Below are 25,593 nucleotides of genomic sequence, written 5' to 3' on the forward strand. Positions count from 1 at the left end.
ATGTTTCTGGGGTAATTGCTATCTGTTTATATGGTGGAGAGCTGTGTTAATCTCTTGATAATAATATGATTTAATGTGAAACCCTTTTGTCATTTATTTGAAAATCATTACTATTATGTTCTCCTTTTGCTATAGCTATTTTCAATAAACTACTTGAAATAATCAACTTGAGAAAATACAAAAACTCATTATGTGTGAAAACTCAATAGCCTACATCTGTGTCTCCATTTGATGTAATCATTTACACTTAGTGTTTGCAAGTGACCTGCATGATTTTTATGTCAATGAGATCAAGCATTTCCTCTGCATGCTGTTGGATCCTACCTTTCAAAGGCAAACTCTATTTTTTTCCCTTCTTCTGAGAGTTACTACCTTTCTATTATCCTTGCCTGAGTCTGGAGCTACCCCATCTAATTTAAACAACCACTTAACACTTCACATTCTTGCAGGATTTAAGGTCACAAAGTGCTCTACAGATGCTACCACCTTTAAACCTCTTGACAGATAGAGGAAGGTAGAGGCAGAATCAAAACTGGGGGAAGGGTAACTCACAATTTTCCTCAGGGTACCAAATTTAGGGGACACTCACAAAACATATTAGTACATCCATGGGGAGAAACAATAACCAGTAGATTTTAGGAGGGAATTTATTTAGAATAGGAAGGGCACAGGATAGAAGAGAGGCTGGGCAGGGAGTTGGGCAGGCAGAAAGGAAGAATAGAATAGAACACAGTTTAGTGGAAGAAAAGCCTGGACTTGGGGACAGAAGATTGGTTGTCAGATCCTGTGGAGATAACATACTAGGTGGTGATGATGAACAAGTCCTATCAGATCTTGCTTCCTGTGATCCTACTCTTACTGCCATGAACGAGGTTCTCTATTTTCTCTTTATCAGTGCGTCAAATGTGGCTGCTGCTTCTTCTAGGACCTTGGAAAACTTCCATTGTAACATGGTTATTTATGGTGGCATGTTCCATTTGGCTTTGCCTATCATTGATAGGAAGGATAATTCTTCCTTATAAAACATACTTTGAGACTGTGGAAGAAAAAAAAGAGATCTCTCAGTCTCTCAGTCTCTCAGAAATCTATTTTGACATACATAAAAAGGATGATGATAATGAGTACATGTCCTCTTGGGCAGAAATTTTCCAGAGTAAAGCATGTTTGTGAATTTGAATTTATAATAAGGAGAAATATAGAAAAAGAGAAAAAAAGAGAGAGAAAATTAGTCCATCCCCATAGCATCCATTCACATAGCAAAGCAACTAAAAAGATCAAACAAGTAGACCCCGTACTTTTTTTTTTTTCATCATAGTATTATTCCATTTTATGGAATTCTGTCATTTCTTTACTAAAAATGTAAATATCTACATTTTCAAAACTGTTTTACCTTGTGGTTCTCTTATTTCTAGCCAATTGAAATTAAGAAAGCTTAGAAATTTATCCACCCTTGTTTTACTGAATGTGGGTTGAAAATTTAAAATATTAATGAAGTCTCTGAAGGAAGAACCATATTCTCAGTGAACTTTGCTCTACTCTCTTCTCCCTTTCTCCCATTTGGTATAAAAGTAAAATATATTCCTAGAAATTATGGAATTATATATAATTGATCCTATTGCATTTATCTACATCTATAACTATACTTCTCTAGGTTTAGGAATACATATCTGTAGATAAATGTGAATATATATTCTTAAAAGTGTATAGGCATTATATGTATATATGTACATTTGGATACAGAGATAAAGATGCATTCATAGACATGACTCAAATACATAGGAAGAAAAAGCAAAGATAGGCAGCGATAATTTGTATTTTACTTTGGTTATATGATCTGGCAGATGTCTTGGAGTTCATTTCAAATAATACAACTGAATGATATTATTAAGATTCGGCTCATTGGGGACAGCTAGATAGCTCATTGGTTTGAGAATCAGGCTCAGAGATGGGAGATCCAGAGTTCAAATGTGACCTCTAATATTTTCTAGTTCTATGACCCCATTCCTTCCTTCCTTACAAGGCTCTTCTGCCTTGGAATCAATATACCGTATTTGATTCTAAAATGGAAGGTAAGAGTTTAAAGAAAAAAAGACGTGACTCACAAGGAACTGGGAAGCTGTTCAGTCTTCCCACCCACGTATCTTACTGAACTGCTCCCTGCTACCCACTCGATGATGGAGTAAACGACTAATCTCTCCAAGAGATGCTAAGCAACAGACTCTAAACTTTCTTCATATTATTGTAGAGATTTAACTAGTGTATTTTCAAAGACCTGCTTTTTGGGGTCTTTAAAATATGTATTTTCTTAAAGAATATACATGTTTGTGTTCACACACATATATACATATTTATAAGTTTTCTCTAAAACATATTAAAAATCAAAACTAATTCACCAAGTTAAAACCTAAGAGTACAGAAATTAAGTTTCAAGGACAATGTCTTATAGCCTGGATGCTTAATGTGACAAAGGAAAAATATTATGGATCTATAAAGATCTATGAAATATAATCCACTTTTATTTACTGATGACCATAATAAAAGAAAGCATTTGTCACCTATCTTTGTGCATTAACCCATGAGTGTAAAGCCATTCATGCCACTTAGAGCATCTGGTTGTTGTCTACTTGTTGGTTTCAGGTCCTTCTACCTTTTCTATCAAAAGTTGATTTTCATAAAAAAATGATTTAAGGAGTAGAAAATATCCTTTCTGAGATGAATAGAAGTAATAAATATTTTAGGGAAATATACTTTTCACTACATAATATCTAGCCAAAAATTAATAACTGAAATATGCTAGCCTTCCTTTGTGTGAGTCTTTCTGAGCTGAAATCCCATTATATTTTATGGTCGCCACTGAAAACCTATTGATAATGATGATGTTAAAAAGGGATCACAGGGTTTGATTAAATTTTATATCCCCTTCTACCTAGGAGAAGTAGCATATTTTCTATGAATAATATAATAAAGTACTGCATATTTCATGAAATAGATAATGAGAGACTGAATTATGTCTTAGTTCTGTGTTGATACATACCTCTTTTGACTGTCTTTGAAGATGAATCATAAGGTGGACATGTCTAGCATGAGAAAAAGAAGACCATGAGTTTACTTTCGCCCCAAGTTCTTACTAGCAAATTAACTCTAGAGAAGTCATTTATACTCTAAAATTCTCAGATGTCTCATCTGTATGATGGAGATGATAATAGCTGCCCCACTGACACCCGAGGGAATATTTTGAATACTTTGTAAACCATAGAGTGGTATACAGATGGGCTGGGGGGAGATGCTATTATTTACCTACCCAGACTATTATATTTGCATTAAGTATTACTCTTTCAAGTCCTTAAGCATCTTACCCCAGTAAAGCAATGTTGTGAAATTTCTAGGAACTGAATTTTTGCTGAAATTTTAATATGCTTTGCCTTATTTGGCACCAATGTTTTTTTCCTACAAAATAATATACTTACAAGTATTTCCATTTTTTCACTTGACCTCAGGGAAATTTTTTTAAAAAGTAAAAAAAAAACACCCACAATATAGCATGACTCTTTTCTGCAATTAATCACTGCATTAAAAACAAAGATATGTCTTTCTTTCATCCATGATATTTTTTGGGTACAATCTTGGATTCTGAGGTGATGATAATACAGCTAAATGAACACAACATTACACTGATTTACCAATTGGAAGGCACATGATTTTTTTGGAAAAAAACCCGATTTTGCAATTTGTAATATGTTCATGCATCTTTCCACACTAAGCCCTTGAAGTGAGTTCTTTATCATAGCTGGAACCTAAATTATATTTCTCCTAAGTGAAATGAACTGTTGTAGCAAGTCTTATGATGGTACTGATTTCCCTCAGCGTTATTTAGTGTCCTTGGAAATTTTAAACATCATTTGCATTAGGCAAACTTAAGGTGTGAATTTAAGTATTGAAAATCAATGTTTGACATGAAAGAGATTGGTGGTGGAATAATTCAACAATTCAGATATTAGTTCTTTATTTTGTTAATAATCAGGGAACTGTTTTTAGGCTTAGCAAATTTCAGCTATATTAAAATAGATTTTTGGAGTGAAATTCTCTTTGAACTGGTATTCAGAAATTAGAATCTCTAAGCATAAGGTTAGTTAATCATCGGTAATTTTCTAATATCTTAAAAACATAAGAATCTAACATTCTTTTTGGACAAATTAAATAACATTTGGTTCAACTGTAATTTCAAAACTGAATCAGAATAGTTTTTATCAAAATGAAAGTAATTTTTTTCTGTATTAACAGAATAGGAGCTTAATTTTCTTTTCTTCATTCTTTGAACTTTGAATTAACTTTATATGTTCATATTTTTCTTGTTCATATAAAAATATCCTTGTGGCCCTAAGTGTTTCTGAAAATTCTTTTTTTGATATCTTATGGTGGCATTGGAAGAGAAAGGATTCTTCTTGGCTTTGCCAATGGACTAGGAACCTCATTAAGCTTCCACTTGTGATCCAGATTATAAACTGCATGTCTTTTGTCAATGGTCAGCTTAGCAATAATTGATAATAATGCTAATAATAATACCTATGAAGTGTAAAGTTTACAAACACTTTACAAATAGCATCTTATTTTTTCTCCATAACAAACCTGAAAGTTAGGCACTTTAATTCATTCTATTTTGAAGATGAGAAAACTGAGGCCAACAGACATTAAATGGCATGCTTTGAGTTACAAAGTCAGTGTAAGATGCTGAATTGGTACTCTTTATCTTCCTAGTTCCAGTCCAATGTATTATGTACTTTGGCATCTAGCTTCCTGGTTCAGGTTACTTGCAAATAAAGAATGTTTAAATACAGGAATTTTCAAGGATTCTCACTAAGGAACTAAAGAATTGAGATCTGTTTTCACTGAAAGGCTAACTCCAGCCTTGCCTCACTGTGCTCCCCAGCTATCTCCTCACTGGCTACCTCATCAATTGGGTAAGAGACCATAAAATGGAAGACTTAACCCTTTCAGCTCTGGAACTCCTGGCCTCTGTCTCCCCACTGTACAACTTGGTGAGTGCTATGGGTGCCTTTTTCTATTTAATCTGGTTCCATAACTGCTTCATTTTCCAGACATCTTTTTTTATAATGAGTCATTTATGCAACCATTAATGGATCCTTTGAATACTTCTTGGCTCAACCATTTGCCTTTATAGAGCCATCATCAAATTAATACTGTTATATCTATGAGAAAGATAATGTCATTTTCCATTCCATGAATGGTTCTACTCATCTGCCCTGCAGCATTACAAACCAAAGTACCTCTCATTCCTCACCACTACCCTCTAAGTGTTGTTAGGGACTGTCTTTCTTTTTATACTTGTATTCTCATCACTTTGGATGGTGGTTGGCATATGTTACTTGTTTTTCACTCATCCATTCAGTTATTCTTCCATTAATTCAATAATAGATTTTTTTTACCTGAAGTATATATATTAACCCAGCCTTAATCTTCTAGATACATTCATTATTGTAGCATATAGGTTATACCTTTCTAAACACACAAACAAAAAAAATGGAAATAGTTATTCTGCCTTTATTTCTTTAATTTCTCCTTGAACAAGGCATTGGTATATTTCTGAGGAATTTGCATTTTTTCATTACATGACTGAGAAAGAGCAAAGTCTAGTGGTCTTGGATTCAAAAGAACTGGGATTAAATCCTGCTCAGATGCTTATAAGCTATGGCACCTGGTAAGTCAATTGACCTATATGAGCCTCAGTAGTCCATCTGTAAAATGAGATGATTGGATTTGATAGTATCTAAAGATTTTTCTACCTTGAAACCAAGACTACTAGGTAGGCATCAGTTAGCACTCTGGACCTGCAGTCAGGATGACCTGAGTTCAAATATAGTCCCACAGACTTAATGGTCTCTATATACATTATTTAACCTCTGCCTTAATTCCCTCATCTCTAAAATTAAAAAAAAATGTTATCTACTTCCCAGGACAATTGAGAATATAAACTGAGATAATATGAGTAAAGTACTGTGAAAACCTGAAAATTACATAAATTATAACTATTATTAGACAAATTATGAGTTTTCCAGGTCATATTTTCTAAATAATTTCAAGGGAAAAAATGATCACTGAGGCAGGAGATTAGTAGTAAAGATACCCTCTATATATCTTCTTTAAGGATCAGCCCACCCAACAGCTCTGAATTCCATTTAAAAATTTCCTATTTGAAAAAAGTTTGAGCTCAGTGAATCAACCACAAGAAAAACAGCAACCTTAACAGACAAGTGAGGCTGCTGAGATTAAGGGACCATGAGATAAATGGTACAAGAAAACATAATACAATTGATTATTTATTTAAATAGTAAATGATAACGTTCAGCTGGAAGTAAAATCCGAGAACACCTTAATAGAAAGTAGCTTTGAGAAATATATTTATAAACTCCTTATTTTCTTTAATCCTATAAACTAACAGATATTTAATTTTCTAGACTATCAAGACATTTGATTAAGTTCTTTTATAATAATGTTTCTGAAATACCCAATCCATTTTTAGGGAAAACATAATAGGTAAAATTCTAGGCAACAATGCCAATAAAAAGTTCAGTCACCCAAACATAAACTAAACCCCTGACGATTTATGCAAAATCTTCCCTTTCCTGTTTCTTAGTCCTTTCCTTGCTACATCACTATTTGAGCCTTCTTCTCCTGAGTCTGTCTCTACTAAGGGGCTACTAACCCTATTACCCATCCTCAAGATTTTTCAGAATGGTGGGTAGGTTATTTGCTCTCAGTTTTATAAAAAAACAACACCTCAGCTTTTGTATGGGTCTTACTCAATTTCCTCTCAGTTTGCAATCACACTTCTTAAAGTGCCCCACAACTTCCCTTCAGCCCTACCCCTCCAAATGTGCTGCAAAGTAGGTTCAATTTTGGGGACAAAAATGTACATATTTTCCCCATTGTACCTTCTACTTTCTCACAAACCAGAATTTTTGGTAAAAAATATGGAGAACTTTCTGTTGTCAAATGCACAATTCTTACATTCTCCCTTATGGCTTTTTAACTGCTTGAGCATTGCACAAAACTCTCATGATATCATCACTGACATTCTGGAAATATCTGCTTCTCCTTGTTGTGGTCAATAGCCTGGGGCGTCCCCAAATTGTCTCTTTAATGGTTCCAGAGAAGTTTCTTGATTGGGATCACTTCCTTCTCTGACAGGCCATGTTGATAGTCTCCTCAAGACTAATGGTTCTCCTGGGTTTAATATTTATCTCCTTCTTTCTATCCTGGAAAGGTACTTTCAAGGGTTGGATGATTAAGGTCAAAGCAAAAGTCACAATCTTGATGAAGGTTTGTCTTTTATTTTTTGCTGTCATTATTAGTTCTTTCCAGCCACCAGTTGCCTTTGGGATGTAATCTTTCAATCTGAGAGACAAATCCTGGGGATCAATTTGGGGGAAAGGGAGCAGTTGTTACACCAATTCACTCCCATTTTGCTTTTTTAAAACAGCATTTAGTTCTTATTAAAGTCAATCTTTGAGGGCATTATGGATAAAAAAATTGGGGATACAGTCTGGAAAAAATCCTGGGTGGTTGTCAGCATCATAAGAATCTAGATTCTGGTACACTGACTGACAAAATAACCACCACAACAATTGTAATAAATTATTGATATAATACTTTATTGCTCCGATGTGCTTTGCTTTTCATCCATAAGTTACATGCCAATCTGTCTGCTGAACTGATTCTGTCAAAACTTTAATCTACTTTCTTCTCTATAAATTTCAGGGCTAGATTGTTTAGACGAATAACATGAAGAGTGATGGGGTAGCACAAAATGGTTATGAATAAGCTCTAGTGTATGACCGAAAGATATTCTTCAGCAGCGTCAAGGAAATTGTGAGAGAGATACATTTCTGGGAAGGCAGGTGTGACATCCTTGTAGCAAGAACAAAGGATCACCAATAGATGATCTTTCCTGTTTTCGCCACTGGTTTATTCCCAACATGAAAAGAGTCATAGCAATGTCTGGAGCCTATAGGCTAGACCCCTATGGGACATGTATGGGAGGACAAGGTAAAGAATCCCACAGGATGAGAAAGGAAAGGTCTACACTTTGAGAGGGAGTAGCTAAATCACTGAGATCACTGCTCCAAATGAACTTCAAAGTATTTCACATGTAGAGCAAGCGGGTTAAAGAAGCAATGATGCCACTACAGTCCTTCTAGATATGCTTCTTTCTCATAGCAGCAAGATAAAATGAGTAGAATGTTGGACTTCAACAGTCAAAGGCATCTGGGCTTTACCATCCTTTTAGACCTTATGCAGTGTGGTGAGAACCTACAAGATCAAATATAAAATCCTGTGCTAGAGATCTTTTATAACCTGACCTCCCTGCCTATTTAGGCTTTTATGGCACATGACTCTCCATTTTCCATATACTCTACATGTAGTTCAGTGACAGTAGCCTCTTCCTTTCATTTCCTCAAACAAGAAACACCATCTCCTGAATCTGGGCATTTTCACTGGCTATTCTTCATACCGAAAATGTTATTCCTCTGAATCTTTATCTCCTGGCTTCCCTGGATTCCTTCAAGACCTACCTAAAATCCTATCTTCTATGGGAAGCCTTTCCCAGTTCCCATTAATTCAACTGTCTTCCCTCTGATAATTTCCTTCTTATTCTGTGTCATCTCACCTATTAAGTCTGTTAGCTTCTTGAGAGCAAAGACTATCTTTTACCTTTCTTTGAATTCTTACCATTTATGATAATATTAGGCACATGATAGGAAATTAAAAAATATATTTATTGGAGTCATCTATGTGGCTCAGTTGTTTGAGAGCTAGACCTAGAGATGGGAGGTCCTGGGTCAAATCTAGCCTCAGACATTTCCTACCTGTGTGACCCTGGGGAACTTACTTAACACCCATGCATAGTCCTTAACACTCTTCTGACTTGGAATCAATACATTGTATTGATTCTCAGATGGAAGGTAAAGTTTAAAAAATATATATTTATTGAATAACTGATGTGGGATCCTCAGAAATTAACCTATCCACTTGTGGCCTCAACTGTAAAATGATGTCTTGATGGCTTCTAAATCCTTAAAAAAAAGAAAGAAAAACTTACTCTTAGATGGAGTAGCTTGAAGAGACCTTAGACATCTTCTCTTCCAGTGGTACACAGTAGATCCTCAATAAATGCCCATTAATTTGACTTATTTTACAAATTAGATGACTGAGTCAAAGAGAACTAAAATAATTTATTTAAGGGTACGGAAGTAGGACTTGGCAAATACCTCTAATGGATGTTCAGTGCAAGATGTCTGAAAGACAGCTGGAGATGAGGGATTGGAGGTCAGCAGAGAGTTTGGAGCAAGATAAATAGACTTGAAAATCATCAACATAGAGATGGTAATTAAATCCATTGGAATTCATGAGATCTTCAAGTGAAGTAGTATAGAGGGAGAAAAGAAGCCCAGGACAGAACTCTTTGGGACATTTATAGGTAGAAGAAGTGAGATTGATGAGGATCTTTCCAAGAAGATAAAGAATAATCAGTTAGAAAGGTAGAAAGGAGAAAGAGTGTTAAGGAAGGTGCAACAACAATTTTGAAAGCTGCAGAAAGGGTATGGAGAATGAAGACTGAAGAAAAACCATTGCACTTGGCAATTTAGAAATCTTTAGGATGAATAACTTTGTACAGAGCAATTTCGTTCAAATGATGAGATCAGGAGTTGGATTAAGAGATTCAGAAGAGAGTGAAATGATAGAAGGTGGAGATGACCTTTTTTGAGAATTGAGCTACAAAGAACAAAGGAGATATAGGATAATAGAGGGAGTTGTAAGGGTTAAAAATTAAAGGGTTAGACTAAATAACTAAAGATATGGTCAGCAAAATTATTACTCAAATCAGAATGATTTTTTATGGTAGTTTATTTACAAAAGAAGAAAGAGTGAAAGTAAGGAAATCAGAGAAAGAGTAGATAATTACTCTGGTCTGGTCCAAATCAGGCAGGGTTTCAGAGAACCCAGCAAAGGGGACCCAGAGATAAATTAAACAAGGTTAGCCATGAGGTCTCCTCTAAGATGAGGGGCCTCTCTAAAGGCTAGTACCTTCAGAGAAGCCAGGAAAGGCAATCAGCCTTTTTCACTCACCCATGTGATAGTTCTAAAGGAAAAATTGAAGAGCAGTCTGAGGTCCCAAGCTGGAAGTCCTCCAAGTCAAGTTCGAAGGTGAAAGAGCTTGTCACAGAAAGTTCTGGCCACTTTTAAAGTCTATTCCTTTTGTCACTTCCTGTGCCTTCCTTCCACTTTACATGGACCAACTACAGCTATATCTTTGCTTAAGACTATCCAGGGGGCAGTCATTCGATTCTGATTCATCACCCCCATCCCACACATGGGTCACAGACCTCCCCCACTTAAGGATAAGTGGGGTGTATATGCTTCTGGTGATTAAACCTAAAAATGGGCAGGGGACAGTTAATCCCATCTTCACAGAGTGTAAGGATCAAGTGAGGGCTTTTTTTTCAGAATGGAGAGATGTGGATATTTTTGTAGACAGAAGTGAAAGATCCAATAGACAGGGAAAGATGGAAAATATGTGATAAAACTGACAGCTAGGTGGGTCAGTAGATTAAGAACCAGGCCTTGAAATGGAGGATCTTCTGTTCAAATTTGGCCTTAGACATTTCTTAGCACTGCAACCCTGGGCAAGGCACTTAACCCCCATTGTGTAGCCCTGACTGCTCTTCTGTCTTGGAACCAATACACAGTATTGATTCTAAGATGGAAGGTAAGGATTTTAAAAAAAGAAAGAAATATATAATAGGCTTGGTGATGATGGGACTATCTGTTGGAGGTGATGAGATGGAATGAGATCATTTTAATAATAAGACATTGTATGGAGTAAAGCTATTTCATCATATGAGACAGAGGTGAAAGAAGATATAGTCAGAAAATCAGATATATCTGTGATGGGAGGTGAGGGGTAGGGGACAGAGGGAGCTCATGGCTAAGGATCTTATTTTTTCTGTAAAACATGCAGTGAGATTCTCAGCTGGGACAAAGGGGAAATAATGGGAAGCTAGAAGAAGGATGAGAAGTTTTGGAAGATAAACTGTGGAGACTGAGATAGCAAGTTCATGAGGGAGATATGTTAGAATTTATTAGCAGAATACAACTGAGATTGTGTGACAAATCTGTAGAGGATCTTTTCAGAACAGATCATTGACTTTTCTCCACTTTTCACTAAGCAGCATGTATATGAGTGAAGTCTATGAATGGTAGTCTTCATTCAAGGTTGAGGCTTGACTGGGCATAAATGGAAATAGGATAAGAGAAAGGAAGACAGTGTGGAGTTGAATTGATTCACCTTGAGGTCAGGATGGGAGGAAAAAGAGTGATTAGTATAGGGCATATGGCATGGTAGAGAATTGAGTGGCTAAGAAATTAGAGATTATGGTATTGACAGAGTAGGGTTTATATAGGAAAGCAAAGGGTGAGGTGAAATCCAATAGATTATGGTTAGTTAGCAAGAATTCAGATTTATGGAATATAGATATGGTGGAACAGGTGCCGAAAAGGTTGAAACTATTATCATCTCTGTGTGTGACTAAAGTGGGGTGGAGCAATAGGTTATCAGAAATGAGTGATAAGAATCTTTGAGGGGGAGTCAATATTTATATTAAAAGTCCCCTAGAAAGAGGGAGGATAAAAAAATTGTGAATAAGGTGTCCTATTTTCTTTCCTTATTTACTCATTGATCATTGGCTAGATTTAAGAAAGTCATAGAGAAAATATTAAAGCATCACCAAGTATGCATTACATATATATTTTTTGTTTCTTCCTCAAAAGTAATTTTGCTAAACAATAACTAATACATCTCTGTTGAAAATCTAGTCTCCTACAGCACAGTCACCATCCCTCTTACTTTCCTAATCAAAGCACCCCTTTGCCTGCTTTCCTTTTCATGTTGTCTCTTCCATTACTCTGGTCACTAAGAAGAGTTACCTTTGCTTATAATTGCAATCCAGGACAAAGTATGTAGTAAGCATGAAATAATTGATTTACCATTTCATTCACTGTGTCCTTTAACAAAAGTTGGTAGGGAGGAGGAATGAAGAGAGTCACTTGATGCCATTATTGCCCCATAAGTTGCCAACATGGAAAACATACATGTTGAACACTCAAACCCTCCTTCCTTCCCTTTATTTTTCCAGAGTTTCTCCCAGAGGACTCTCTAAAAACCAGGAATCTTTCGATATCATATAGTTGTTATCTTGAGAAAGCAGGAGAATCACTGTGGTACTCTGTGAGTGAGGATTCAGTAACGTATTAGTTTTTTATTTTTTAATGGCATTTTTTTCTAATTTTTCTAAAAAAAGTTAGACTGATTTGTAGCTCCACTAGCACTGAATCAGCCCACAGGTCTTATCCTAGTCCTTTTCCCTTCTCCCAGTTTTAGCATCTTTCCAATTTTATAAACATGAAGTAATACTGAATACACGAAGTCCATAATCCCAAGATTGGGGTAAAACTCAATGGACATCTTGCCCAAGCCATTCATTCAAAGTTTCTCTTCTGCATTACTCCTAAGAAATGGTCCATTCTGATCAGGAATCTCTCAGGAAAGGGAAGGCAAATGGCACAGTGTAGAGTGGTGGGCTTGGTGTAAGAGAAGACCCAAGTTTCAATCGGGCTTCAGACATTTACTAGCTGTGTGAATCAGGCGAGTCACTTCACCTTTCCATGCCTTAGTTTCTTCCTTTGTAAAATGAGAATGACCACATCTATTAGCAGGGTTGTTGTGCAGGCCAAATAAGATAATTACAAAGTACTCATCACAGTGCCTACCACATATTAATTGCACGTTAGATATAATTGCAATTATTATTGTTCTTATCTCCAAAGCAAACCATTTCATTTTTCTATTGCTCTTCTCTTCAATTAAATTTGTCACTTATAAGTTCATCCTGTCATTACTAGTCCAATCTTTTGGCACCAAATAGAAAGTCTAAGCCCTTTTTCCATGTATATTTTCATTCATTATCTATTATACCATAAAGGAAAACTGATAGATCAGATTTGTTTTGATTCATGCTACAGAAAAACTATGTTCTTATTTGAGTGAGGGATTTGAAATGATTATTGGTTTTCTTTGACATTCTGAAATGAAATAATGGAAGGAAGTTTAATTTGGAAGAATATTTTAATGATAATCAACTTGCTGTTCAAGGTCAAGAGATTATTTGCTAGTTCATCATAATGGAAATACAAAAGGTTTCAGTTGAAATAAGAGATTATTGCCTGAATTTGATCAGAGACACAGTGTGTTTAGTAGACCAAAAATGACATCAATTATTTTCTTTGTTAGTATTCTAACCTTTTTAATTATGTTTAAATGTATTTTTGAACTATGTTTGAATTATACTAGAATTATGTTGTCTTCCAAAGCAAAATAGCAGTTAAAATGGCAAGTGTTCTTACTTTCTTTCACATATCTTATAAGGAGAAGAGAAATATAACCTTTATACTTCCATAATAGAATGAGAAATCTGACATCTTCATGCCTCATTTAGAAAATGAAATGTTACTCAAGGCTACAGTGGAAGGCATGTGCATCTCTCCATGAACAATTAAAATAACCCATTATCAAGTTATGTCAAAAAGTGTCCTCAGGAATGATGCCCAACTAAGCGGCTGTCAAAGGCTTGACCAAGTTCCTGTGTGGGTCAAGTCCTCTCACAAACTCCCAGGATTTCTCTCTCTGCGTCCAGTGTAGAGGACTCCCTCAGTGTGAGATTGAACCGATGTGGTCTTTTCAGGCCATTTTCCTTATATATAAAAGCTGGAATATTTTGCTCTGTGCAAAGCGTGCTGCATAATGCTTACCATCACAACCAGTTTTAAAGCTGTTGTTCAGTGATTCAGCTGATGACAGCAAGTGATGACGGCTGCCAATGGACCTGACGTTGAACATGAACGATTGCCAGTTGCAGAGCATGGAATTTCAGATGCCTAGTAAAAACCACTAGAAATTGGTGAAGTGTAATTGGGGGTACTGAGAAGGGGCTAGAGGACTTAAATTGAAACCTGACTCTTTTACTTAATACCTGTGCGACCTTGGGAAATTCCGTTCATTCTTCTAGTCCTTATTCCCCTCTTCTGTGAGATGAGGAGTTTGCCTGGATAATCTCTAAAGCTTCTCCCCCCCCTCTAAATACTCTAATCTCTTCCCTCTGCACTTTTAGCCATGGTATCTGTTCTGTTTTTCTCTCTAGACATTCTGCTTTACATAATGTTTAATTTTGTAAGCTGCCTTAAATTGTTTTGGAAGCAGAGAGCCTGTAAGATCTAAATAAATGAATAAATAAAATCTATATGTATAAAGTCATGTTTTTTTAAAAAAAATTTTCCATAAAGACTACTAGGTACAGAGTTTTAAAACTTTGTAAGGATTGTCTGAGAACTACAGAATCCCATTTTGATTTCATAACCTACCAGAAGGAGATGAGGTGAAATGAATTAGGAGCAATCAGCTTAGATTGTTTACATCCAAAATAAATATTAGAAAAAGAATTGGTTCACTTCGCTTTGGGGAAACTCTGCTGGTATTTATTTGTTGACTATTATTCCATTTCAGATCCAAACATCACAGGGTTAAGGGCATTGTTGACTCTCAAGATATTCGATTTTCCGATAATCTAACCTGGGAAATTGACATATCTCTAGTGTCCCCACTACTGAGATCAGTGCCTGAAACATTTGACCATAGGAAATGAGTTTCAATTAAGTGAACTTCTTTCTTAAGTATCTCTGGTTTCCTAAAACAGCCTATGTTATTTCCCTCAGCACAGAAAAAGGTGCTGCATACTTTAATCAACAGGAAATAAAGGTCTCATCATGGCCCCGAGGCCCCTTAGTCCTTTTACTTCATCAAGAATAAATACATAGAAGTATTTTCAGAGGATTTTGCATGAAACTGAATCATTACTGGCTAGACTATCTAATCTAATAAAGCTGACTCATTTACAGCATCAGCATAATATTCAAGATCTGGAGAAGCTTGCAAGGGAAAAATATATATTTATAAAGAGCTAGAGATGCTTCGGGGACAGTGTTGCTTGAACTGTAGTTCCATAATAGTGACCAGCTTCACCTACTGAAGAAACTCATTTGCTTTTTATTACTTCTTATTTGTAACTTTGGTTCTAAAATATGGAGGCAAATAAGAAAGTGGAGAAATACTTCCTGCATACTAATAGCTCAGATATCTAATTTCCTTTAGATCAGTTATAGCAAATGGGATTTTTTTTTCATTTCAAAAGATTATAGATTTAAGCGGGAAGGGAATTTTGAAGTCATCCAGTTTTCATTTTTTGGATGCCAAAAGTAAGGCTTAGGGAAATTTAGAAACTTGCCCAAGGTCATACTTTAGTTATGTGGCAGGGAACAAATGAGGACAGGATTTCTTTACATTCCAAACCACCATTTCAATTGCGCCTAATTTTAAAGTATAACTATAGATATAGACATACCCCATTTCAGGTTTTAAAGGATTCCACTACTATATTATCAGAAATGAACACAATTAAAATCTTTCATTTTCATACATTACCAGTGTTGTTTCAGTGATCCTATTTGTCTGTGAAAAGAGCAATTGGATCATGAAAAAAAATTAAAATTTAAGGTTAACCAGGGGGCAACAAAAAATGCAATTGGAAGTGCACTAAAGATGGTTTATTTTTAAAATTTTAATTTCTCTAATGTTCCTTTTATATTTTCAAATTCTCCCCCTCACTCGCATCCTTCTCCCATACATTAAGAATGCAAGCAATATCAAACTTATTATACATGTAAATTCATATAAAACATATTCCTATATTAACCATGGTGCAACAACAAAAAAAAATTAAACAAAAAAATAATGTGCTTCAGTGTTTACTCAGTTTGTCAGTTCTCTCTCTGGAGAATGGATATTCCTGGGATATTTTATTTAGGGAATCATTTCCAGGTGATGATTGATCGATTTTTTTTTCAATTTTTATTTTCCCTGTTAGATCAAAGACATCAGGGCAGTTTTCCTTTATAATTTCTTGAAACAAGATACCCAGGCTCTTTTTGTGTACATGGCTACAAGGCATTCCAATTATTTTAAAATTATCTCTCCTTGACTTATTTTTCCAACTCATTTTTTCACTAAAATATTTTACATTTTCTTCATTCTTTGATTTTGCTTGATCATTTCTTAATGTCTCGTGTAGTCATTAGCTTCCAGTTGATTGATTCTAATTTTTTTTTAATTTTATTTTTTAGAAAAAAATTTTTCCATAGTTATATAATTCATGTTCTTACTCTCCTCTCTACCTCCCCAACCTAACCTTCCCCCTTTTTTCCCCCTTCTCCCTCCCCACCAGAACCAACAGGCATTTCCACTGGTTTCTTCATGTGTCCTCAATCAAGACCTATTTCCATATTATTGTTAATTGCACTAGGGTGGTTGTTTAAAGTCTACATCCCAAATCTTCTCCACAACAATTTTTATTTTTTTAAATTGATTCTAATTTTTAAGGTAATTTGTTTATTTATTATTCATTCCTTTAGTTTAATTTTATCCAGTGAGAATTTGTATTTCCTTTATTCAATGAGGACAATTCTTCTTTTTAAGGAGTTATGTTCTTTTGTAGTTTGGTGCCTCTTTTACCAAGCTATTTAATTCTCTTCATAATTTTCTTGAATTTCTTTACATTACTTTTATTACTTTCATTCTTCTTCCCAATATTTTTCTGTATTGCTTTCATTTGATTTCTAAGACCTTTTAATTTTTTTAAACCTTTCATTTAACTCTTCTAAGAGTTCTTGATAGTATTGTATCCAGTTTGCATTTTTGGAGCTTTCCTTGAAACTGTTTTAATGATTATATCTTCTTCTGAGTTTTGGTCTTGAGTTTCCAGGTTCCTATAGTAGATTTTTATTGTCATGTCCTTTTCCTCCTTAATTTTCTCATCATATTAAACTTTATGTTAGAACCAGACTCCAAATGTCTGTGGGAATTATGGATTTCACTGTCCCTAGCTTCTGGTTTGTTTTTTTTTTACCCTTTTGTTTTCACAGTTAATTCTGAAGCTCTATAAATTTTTGATATTTCCAATATGCCATGATCTTGGAACTTTTATGTTCACTGCCTTCTTGATTTATATTGTTGTCCTAACTCAGGACATGTTGTATTTGGATATGTTAGCAATCTTCTCCTCCCTGGTCCTTTGTATCTGCTAATAGTCTTGCCTGTCCCAGAATGGCAACCAGGACTGGTTGATGGACAATTGAGTTCCCAAGCAGTGTTTAGCCCTGTGGATCCCCTGTAATTTCTTTTTGATCAGTTGTCTAATTTCCTTTCTATCTCTGGGTGATGAGAAATTCCAGAACTGTTGCTTCTGCTGATACTAATGCTATCATCTCCAGCTGGCTCCAAATCTCAGACTGGGGTGGCTACCGCACTGTACTCCAGGTCAATCTCCTGTCCAGTGTCCTGTACCTCTTCTTCCAGCCTTCTAAGTTGTTTGAGACTAGAAAATTTTCTCATTCTGACCTTTGCTTGTTTATGCCACCATCCAGAAATCATTTTAAGTATTGTTTTTATTTATTTTTTTAAGAAAATTTTTCCATGGTTACATGATTCATGTTCTTTCCCTTCCCTTCCCCACCCCTCCCATAGCCAATTCGCAATTCCACTGGGTTTTACATGTGTCATCGATCAAGACCTATTTTCATAATATTGATATTTGCACTAGAGTGCTTGTTTCTAGTCTACATCCCAAATCATATCCCCATTGAACCATGTGATCAAGCAGTTGTTTTTCTCCTGTGTTTCTACTCCCACAATTCTTTCTCTGAATGTGGGTAGTTTTCTTTCTCATAAGTCCCTCAGAACTGTTCTGGATCACTGCATTGCTGCTAGCACAGAAGTCCATTACATTCTATTTTACCACAGTGTATCAGTCTCTGTGTACAATGTTCTTCTGGCTCTGCTCCTTTCGCTCTGCATCTGTTCTTGGAGGTCTTTCCAGTTCACATGGAGTTCCTCCGGTTCTTTATTCCTTTCAGCACAATAGTATTCCATCACCAGCAGATACCACAATGTGTTCAGCCATTCCCCAATTGAAGGGCATACCCTCATTTACCAGTTTTTTGCCACTACAAAGAGGTGGCAATAAATATTTTTGTACAAGTCTTCCCTTATTATCTCTTTGGGGTATAAACCCAGCAGTGGTATGACTGGCTCAAAGGGCAGGCAGTGTTTTAAAGCCCTTTGGGCATAGTTCCAAAATGCCATCCAGAATGGTTGGATCAGTTCACAACTCCACCAGCAATGCATTAATGTCCCGATTTTTCCACATCCCCTCCAACATTCACCACTTTCATTTGCTGTCATTTTAGCCAATCTGCTAGGTGTAAAGTGGTACCTCAGGGTTGTTTAGATTTACATTTCTCTAATTATAAGAGATTTGGAGCACTTTTTCATGTGCTTATTGATAGTTTTGATTTCTTTATCTGAAAATCGCCTATTCATGTCTCTTGCCCATTTATCAATTGGGGAATGGCTTGATGTTTTTGTACAATTGATTTAGCTTCTTATATATTTGAGTAATGTTAAGGGAGAAACCAGGGAAAGGTGCCTTAAACAGTAAACAGGTGGGTGTGGGGGAGATAGAAATGACAGGAAGGGGCCTAACAAGTAGGGAGCCTAAAGTTTAACAGCAAAGGGGTGTCTGTTACTGAATTGGCTGTTAGGTCCAAATGCCACTCTGAAGCACCAAGACTAAGCCTGTGGTAATCAGCAAAGAAAAGGCAGGAGTTTATAAATTAAGGCAACACATTTAATCAAGGACAAACTAAGATTAAGGATGGGAATAGGGTTTACTACACTTAACAGCTAAGGACAAACCACAGGGGCAGGGGAAGGACTTGACTACACTCTCCTATGATCTAAGCAAGACGGGGCCCAAAGAAAGCTGCACTGGAGTCACAAGGGAAAAGTTCCTCCCAACCTGGTTCCAGTAAGGTTTGGTCAGCTCAGCTGAGGACCTGAGGGTGGCTTTACTTGGAATCTCACGGCTAATCCAGGGATGGTTTCAGGATGCCAGAAGTCAACTCCACCAGAACAGGCGATCCAAAGTATCCAGGTAGGGAGAGAAAGTTTTCAATGCTGTCCACCAGATCACAAACCACTTCCCTACTCAGCACTGCTCTGCAGGTCTGATGCCCTCTGCTGTAAGCCTTTGCCACTCTCAGGATCCCAGAGAATCTGGATAAAACTCCCCTAGCTCGGAGATCTCCCAGGGTCAGCAACAGTTTTGTGCCAACCACCATGGAGTCCTTCTCAGGCACAAGCCAATTCCTCTTTCCCCTGCATTCCATTCAGAATGTCCATGACCTCCAGCTAAGGATTTTCCTAGCCTGCTTACACACCTACTCTTAAACTTATGCCTCTTACAGTAAATAGACCTTTGTCAGAGTTTTTTGTTATAAATATTTTTTCCCAGTTTGTTGATTCCCTTCTAATTTTGGTTGCATTGGTTTTGTTTGCACAAATCCTTTTTAATTTAATGTAATCAAAATTATTTATTTAACATTTTGTAATTTTTTTCTAACTCTTGCTTGGTTTTAAAATCTTTCCTTTCCCAGAGGTCTGACAAGTATACTATTCTATGATCTCCTAATATACTTATAGTTTCCTTCTTTATATTCAAGTCATTCACCCATTCTGAGTTTATCTTGGTATAGGGTGTGAGATGTTGATCTAGGCCCCATCTCTCCCATATTGTTTACCAGTTTTCCCAGCAGTTTTTGTCAAATAGTGTGTTTTTGTCCCAAAAGCTGGCTTCTTTGGATTTATCAAAGACTGTCTTGCTGAAGTCACTTTCCCCAAGTCTATTCCACTGATCCTCCATTCTGTCTCTTAGCCAGAACCATATTGTTTTTTTTTTAATTTTAAGCCCTTAACTTCTGTGTATTGACTTATAGGTGGAAGATTAGTAAGGGTAGGCAATGGGGGTCAAGTGATTTGCCCAGGGTCACACAGCTGGGAAGTGTCTGAGGACAGATTTGAACCCAGGACCTCCCGTCTCTAGGCCTGGCTCTCAATCCACTGAGCTACCCAGCTGCCCCAGAACCATATTGTTTTGATGACCACTGCTTTATAGTGCAATTTAAGATCTGGTACTGCTAAGCCACCTTCCTTTTCTTTTTTTTTATTATTTCCCTTGATATTCTTGACCTTTTGTTCTTCCAAATGAACTTTGTTGTAGTTTTTTCTAATTCAGTAAAAAAAGTTTCTTGGTATTTTGATAGGTATGGCACTAAAAAAGTAAGGATAGAATGGTCATTTTTATTATGTTAGCTCTTCCTACCAATGAGCAATTGATGTTTTTCCAATTGTTTAGATCTACTTTTAATTGTTTGGAAAGTGTTTTGTAGTTGTGTTGGTATAATTACTGTATTTGTTTTGGTATATAGATTCCTAAGTATTTTATATTGTCTAGGGTGATCTTAATGGTGTTTCTCTTTTTAACTCTTGTTACTATGATGTGTTGGAAATATATAGAAATGTTGATGATTTATGTGCATTTATTTTGTATCCTGCGACTTTGCTAAAGTTGTTGATTATTTCCACCAGCCTTTTAGCTGATTCTCTAGGGTTTCTTAAGTATACCATCATATCATCTGCAAAGAGTGATAACTTGGTCTCCTCACTGCCTATTTCAATACCTTCAATTTCTTTTTCTTCTCTAATTGCTACTGCTAGTGTTTCTAGTACAATGTTAACCCTTGGAGGTAGGTGCTATTATAATCTACATTTTGTAGTTAAAGAAACTGAAGCAGAGAAGTTAAATGACTTGCCTTAGGTCACAATGCTGTTAAGTCTAAGGCTGTATTTTAACTGGAGTCTTCTTGATTCCAAATGTAATTCTCTGTCACCTGTGGTTTTTTGCTATTTCAGAAGGTTAATTATCTATGAAAAATTTATTGAAGAATCTGAACAAGATTTTGCAGAATAAAAAGACAAAGAAAGGTTGTTATCTATACACCTGGGCAGACAATCAATCATTCTTGGTGACATTATGGAAAAATATGTATAACCTTTGAAATGACTAATCTGTTTATTAACTAAATGGCACAAATGTCATGGCCATAACTTTTGTTCGAATGCAAAAGTTATCTTTACAAGAATAAAAATTGAATTGTAATCATATCAATATTGTACCCATAATAGACACTTAAGAAATACTTGTTGAGTTTAAGCAATACATTTTAAAGACATGAGAGTAATAATATGTTTTTTTCTTAAGCATCATGAGAAAAAAATGGATACAATCTAAGTCTTACTAATGGTTGGTTTACTTTGGCAGTCTCAAAATAAAAAATGAAATGTTGATTGGATTGCATTTGTAATATTCTTTTTCATATGAGCTGAAACAAAGAAAGATTTTTTTCTGCATTTGGGAAGAAATAATTACCTAAATTGATCAATTACAATATCTTCAGTTTTATAAAATAGTCATAATTTCCACAGAACGTCCTGATCTTTTAGGTTATTTTTCATAATATGATTAATTTTAGTAAACCTGTATGTTTTATGGTCATGTAGCACAGAGTTCCAAACTCATACAAGTAAGAAGAAGAGAAAACAAAAACAAGTTTGAACTAAAATTTTAAGAATGGAAATATAATTTCATCATCATAAAATATTTTTAATTATTTAATAAACTCTACTTGTCAAATTAGAATCTAATTTGACTTTTATTTTGTCAATAAATTGAATGTTGAATGTTATTATTGAATATTAGCCAATAAATACCATCCCTGAGCTATCTAATAACTGCAAATACTTAAAATACACATAATTAAGAAAATTTAAGTGAATACTTTTATGCTTTGAATTAAAATATAAAATCTTGTTTGTCAGACACTTCCTAGGTGGGCCATCCTGGGCAAGTCACTTAACCTCAATTGTCTAGTCCCTAAAAAAAAGTCTCATTTGTATTAGTCATATGTGTGCAATGAATCAATGAAGTGATCTATTCTTTGTGAGTGTATGCTTCTCACTTAACTACTCTTCACCCTACCCAAATAATTTACTTCTTTTCAACTTCAGCTTCAACTTCAAAACTTCAAAAGTTATCTTTTCCATCTGGCACCCTGATGAAGAATGGATAGAATGAATGGATCATCTCAATTACTGAAATAATCATTTGACAAGATTGGATCAATTTACTTCTATTTGGGCAATGATTCTGCAGTTATTCTTAAAAATATCTAATTGTGGAAATCACATTAAATTATAGGTGCATCCTATAATTAGAAAGAATTGCTTGTCTAACTAGTTATTTCATTATTTGCTTTTAAAATAATGTTTACATTGACATTAGCTAAAAGAATAATAAAAACAAGGATTCTCAGGAGAAGAAACTTGAGCTTTAAATGGTGTTTTTGTTTTAGCCTTTTATTATGAAACCTAAGGCAAATGTTTCTTTCCTGAAATTGACAATTTTGGAATTCATATAGAGCCAAGTGTACATGTTCTGTTTAATTACCAAATATCTTATTTTCAGTGTAATTAAATATATTTAGGACCTAAAATCCATATTTTTCAGATGTGTTTTTGTTAATTACAGACTACTAAGAGTATGTTTTCTGAAACACTTTAGAAAAATTCTTTATTGATTAAGAATATCTTTCCATGATTACATAATTCATGTTCTCTCCCTCCACTCTTTCTCTCCCTTCCTGGAGCTGACAAGCACTTTTGAAACACTCTTGAATACAGTAACTGAAGCAGTCCTTTTATTATCTCCTGAAAACATTTTTGAAAACTAGAGGGAATAACACTATTTAATTTTTTGTTAAAAATGGGAATCACCAATAAGTTATTTGTGAACTGAAGTCTTTCATTTCCTGGAAGAGTGCAAAAATGTGTATTGGGAAGAGTATTTTCATTCACTATCTCAAGATATAGACTCAGTCTTCTATTTTATGGTAGCATCAAACATTTGGCAGAGAAGGATAAAACCCTCTCATTACTATTTTTTATTTGACACAATAGTAGATGAAATATGGAAATAAAAGAAGTTCATGGAGCATGGCATCCTGAATTCACCGTTAACCCAAAGCTTCTACTTGGGGTTGAAAGGATATAACTGTCTATTAGAACTGCTGCTACATGATTTATAGTTACTGAAAAGAGATTATGAAACAAAATCTGTTCTTGTCTTTGGTGTCACCAACATATGGAAATCCACTCCCTTCTATTTTCTAAATCATCATAAAGAAAAATGAATTGCTTCAGTGAAAACTGGACATGACTCATTTTAAGGAAGAAGCAAGTATACTATTGAGCTGAGTTATAGCAACAGAATAAGAGATAGATCAGTCAATTATCTTTCACTAGGCTGTCATTTTAATATAGAATATTCCTAAAGGGAGATATCTGTTCTTAGTTATATTAAGGATGCTGGGAAATATGAAGAATCTATATTTTTTAATTGACCTGTTTGTGTTAATGGCATTTATGCCATAAATAACATTCATTTATTTGATAAATACTCTAAACACTGCTTTCAAAGATTAGAAATTTTCCTGAGAAGTGTTTTTGCCTTTATTATAGCTTATTAGGATTCCGTAATGTGAAGAGAAGTTAAATACAGTGAAAAAAATTTTAGGCTTCTTCTCTATGATAACTCCTTTATTTTTCCCCATAAACTTCATCTTTTGAACAGTTTCTTTCTCTTTTATTACATTGTCATTACTTTCATTAAATATACTTTAAGTATGCTTTAATTTCATAACTAGGCCATAAGCACTTTGAAGAAAAATATAATATTAATTGATTCATTCTTCTATCTATCTATCTATCTATCTATCTATCTGTCTATCTATCTTGTGACTTGCATATAACAAGTGTTCAACAACAAATACATTAGTAAATGAATAAATATTTGGGAGACTATATCATAAGGCAATGGAAATATCATTGTATCTATTTCATCATAGAATGATGCAGTGAAAAGAGCAATGAGGATTACAGGGGCCAAAGAACATTTGTTAAAGTTATAGAACTCCTTGTTATGAATTTTGCAACCTTGGATAAATCATTTAGGCTCTATAGGTCCAAATTCTCTTATCTATAAAAGAAAGAGTTTGGATCTTCTGCCATGATCAAATAAGCCCTCGTTTAGGGCCAGTTAATCTTCTTCCTAGAAAATTCTAAAATGAGAATCAGACATAGAATAGTATTCCATTCCAGGTCTTCCTGACTTTGCATTTAGCTCTCTATTCGGCATACTCTGCTTCATCTAGTGAAGGTAAAAGAGCTTGAGAAATCACTAATTACTCTCTATGTTGTCAAGGGGAATGAAATACTTGAATCTTGTAGAAATGCAAAATGAATATTAAACATTTGGAACTAATTGGACTGACCAAGGAGGGCTGAAGATACACACTCTTTACCATTATCAAAAAATGCTATCAGTTACTATTCCTTTTCACAGGAGAGAGGCTTACTAACCATAGCATTTCCTTGACATATTGGAAGAGGTCTTTGGTGACTTGAGAGATAGGTACATCACAAAAGATTAGACATGAAATATTACATTGAGCAATAGAGGTATTGAGGAGGGAATAGTTTAAGTAGTGCTTCTGGTAAGAGAAGAATAATCCTTGATAGGGAGCCAGTGCATGAGAGAGTAGAATAATCATATCAGAAGAAAATAACGGTTTTGTATCTCTGGAGTTAATGAGTAGCCCTTCCATATGTGTTTCCTGGTAACTTGCTCTCAGTGTGCACCTCTTCATGCAAACTTTATTTATTTATTTTTGTGGGAGCTCTTCCTGGGATAAAATTTTCTATTCATCTAGAACTTTCAGTTTTGACTAAAGTCCATGTATTGTAGGAATTCTACTCTAGGGTCTTTATTTTGAATATCTTTTATAATTCAGGGATACACTCAGGAGAAGAGTCTAAAGAATGAAATACTGCACTTGGTTAATAGAAAAACTATTATACAAAAACAAAACAAAAAGCATTGATTCTATGAAGTAAAAGTCTAATTTAAATATTTGCTCTCAAAATTCTTATACAGAATCTCAATAACAAGTCAAAATCAGACAAGCTTCCTCAAAAAGTTAAATATTTGAGATAACCTTGTTCTACCATCCTCTTATTAATATAATAGTCATAATAGTTTCCCTTTATTATATAGTACTTTGAAGTTTTAATGCAATTTATAGACACTATCTATTTTGAACTACAAAACAGATGGATGTCTGTTCACCAAAGGACTTGCTATTATTGAGGCTATTTAGGGCAAGGTCCATATGGAGGAGGAGGACTTTTGTAGAGATCAGTGGCTCTTGAAAAAGTTTTTTGCATTGTGGCTCACGATTTTGCCTATATCGTGAAGCTTTTGTTCCCCTTCCTAAACTTCTCAGAATCATATTCTTAAATATAATGAAATAAATGCTAAGTGTAACTTATAGAATGATGAAAATAAAGATGTATTCCCCTCAAAATCTCAGACTCCCTGAAATCTATCCACACAATAC

The sequence above is a fragment of the Gracilinanus agilis genome, chromosome 3 (assembly GCF_016433145.1).
Source record: "Gracilinanus agilis isolate LMUSP501 chromosome 3, AgileGrace, whole genome shotgun sequence".
Taxonomy (NCBI): Eukaryota; Metazoa; Chordata; class Mammalia; order Didelphimorphia; family Didelphidae; genus Gracilinanus; species Gracilinanus agilis.